Consider the following 2,478-nt stretch of genomic DNA (forward strand, 5'->3'; position numbering starts at 1 on the left):
AGCTTGTAGAAAAAAAAAAAAACCTTACACAGGCGACCAGAAACCATCTTCAAGTACAGGAAGGGTTATCGTGAGGACCAGAAATTAACTTTACTCTGTTGCTCCAGGGAGCAGAAGCGCTATCAATGGGTAGAAAAATCAAGGGATGTAGAATTTGGTTCAACCTTATGAAGAAGTTGCTGTTTATACCTTCTAATGTAGCTCCAGTTCCTAGCCCAGTGCTTGGCAACAGCTCTCAATAAATATTTGCTGAATGAATGTATAAATGAATGAAGAGCTTTCCAAAATGGCACAGACGGCCTCAGGAGCACTCCATCCGGGCATGTGTAAGAAGAGGCTATAGCTAAGCACCTTACGGAAAGCTAGAAGAAATGCTACTGACATACAACTATGCTATCTGAGTCTTCAGGAAGAAAAATGATCCTAGAGAATATGCAGTAGAGAAGTTCTTCTCAGAACCACTAAGGGACTGACTTCTGGCTTTAAAAGTTTCTGTACTACAGGTGAAAGTAACTTCAAAGGGGACCCTCGTCAAATGCTTCTCGTTGTTTTTGTGGGACACAGGTTTCAAGAGGCAAGACCACTCTAGTGATACTTTATACAGGTAAAATCAAGTAAAGGAAAAAAGCTGTAAGCAGCATGCCTTGGCAAGAAAAAAAAGAAGGAAGAGATGGTTTAAAAGGGCATTGGCAACATATAAAGTTTTAATAGAAATTAGTAATAATTCCCACCATTTGAAGATTTATGATGTGCCAACCACTGTGAGAAACCGAAATCTCAATGGAAAAATGAGTTATCTTCCAATTTTTGGAGGTACTGGAGCCAGAGAGGACCAAGTTCAAATTCTGACTGGAACATTTAATCATTGTTTCACTCTAGGCAAGCTTCCCACGTCCGTGGGTCTTCAGTTTTGTCACATGTAAATCAACAAAACTGGAGATAGATAATTCCACACAGATAGAACACACTAGATGCAAAACGTCTCCCACAGGACCCAGTATATTTTGGCACTCCCCCCGCCTAGCAATATAAGGAGCTGCCTATGACAGCCGAGAATGACCAAAGATTAAATGGCTCGCTTCGTGAGCCAGGGAGTTCTCCACCTCCGGAGGTGTTTATTCACAGGCTACGTGCAAACAGCAACACTTACATAATGCTTCCTACGTGCCAGGAACTGCTGTGTGTGATTTATAGATATTTATGAATTCTGCTGATCCTCCCAACCCTATGAGGTAGATACGACTGTTAGCCACATTTTACAGATGAGGGAACTAGGGAGCAGCTAAGTGGTTTGTGTGAGAAGATACCACTAGCAGGTGCCAGAAATTTCAGCCCAGAAGTCCCGCTCTTAACCACTTCGCTAACTGCCTGTAAGCAATAGCGTGAAGGACATTTCGCTTAGTGGTTGTGTACTGGAGTCCATGACCTTGACGTTCCTTCCAGCACAGAGATCCCACGCGCCCATAATCTCTGTCTAGTGTGAACAGCTAAAGGGCTTCGACCAGGACGGACAGAAGAGCTCAAAGGAGAAGCAGTAGATGCCAGCACGAGGGGCGGCCCCAGGCGTAGCGCGTCCCACGCTCCGAGAGCGCCGCTCGGCCAGGGGCTGCTCAGACCCACAGGACACCTGCCAGGCCAAGGCCGGGCCGCGAAGCGAAGGCGTTTCCCGGAGCCAGACCCTAGGTGTCACCAGTGTGACGGCACGGCCACTCCTCCGTCCGTCCTCTGCACTCGGGCTGCCACAGGAAATAACACTGTCAGCGGCGCGGAGGGGGGCACTGACGCACGGAGGGCGGAAAGGGCGTGGGTGCGAGAGCGCGAGCCGGGCTGTTGGTGCCCGCGGCGCCCTGCAGCCGCGCCCCGCCCCCGCCGCCCCGCGCCCCGCCCTTCCTTGCCCCGCAGCGGCTCCGAGAGGGGGGCTGGCAATCCACCGCCCGGAGCTCCAACTTTGGTTTTAAAGGTTATTGCCGCGGATTTAGGCTTGGGGTTTGGACTTTGAGGGGGAAGGGGAACATAACAGAACTTTTCTTCGTTTCCCTCTGCCTTGAACTACATTTAGATCTAACGTCTCATGCTAACTCAGTCGGCTGGAGAAAATAATAAAGCCGTGCTGACTTACATGTGCATATTAGTAAAGAGAATGCTTTCACAAACTCTGTCTTGTTTGATCCTCCTAACACACCTGTGGAATAGACAGGACAAGGGTTAGCATCCCCATTATACAGATGAGAACAGTGAGGTTTGAGGAGACGGTAGACAGGACTCAAAATGGTATTCACTTTGGGCGCCTGGGTGGCTCAGTTGGTTAAGCGACTGCCTTCGGCTCAGGTCATGATCCTGGAGTCCCAGGATCGAGTCCCGCATCAGGCTCTCTGCTCGGCAGGGAGTCTGCTTCTCCCTCTGACCCTCCTCCCTCTCATGCTCTCTGTCTCTCATTCTCTCTCTCGCAAATAAATAAAAATCTTAAAAAAAAAAAAA

This window comes from Leptonychotes weddellii, chromosome 14 (assembly GCF_054177405.1).
Source record: "Leptonychotes weddellii isolate Sample4059 chromosome 14, ASM5417740v2, whole genome shotgun sequence".
Classification (NCBI taxonomy): domain Eukaryota; kingdom Metazoa; phylum Chordata; class Mammalia; order Carnivora; family Phocidae; genus Leptonychotes; species Leptonychotes weddellii.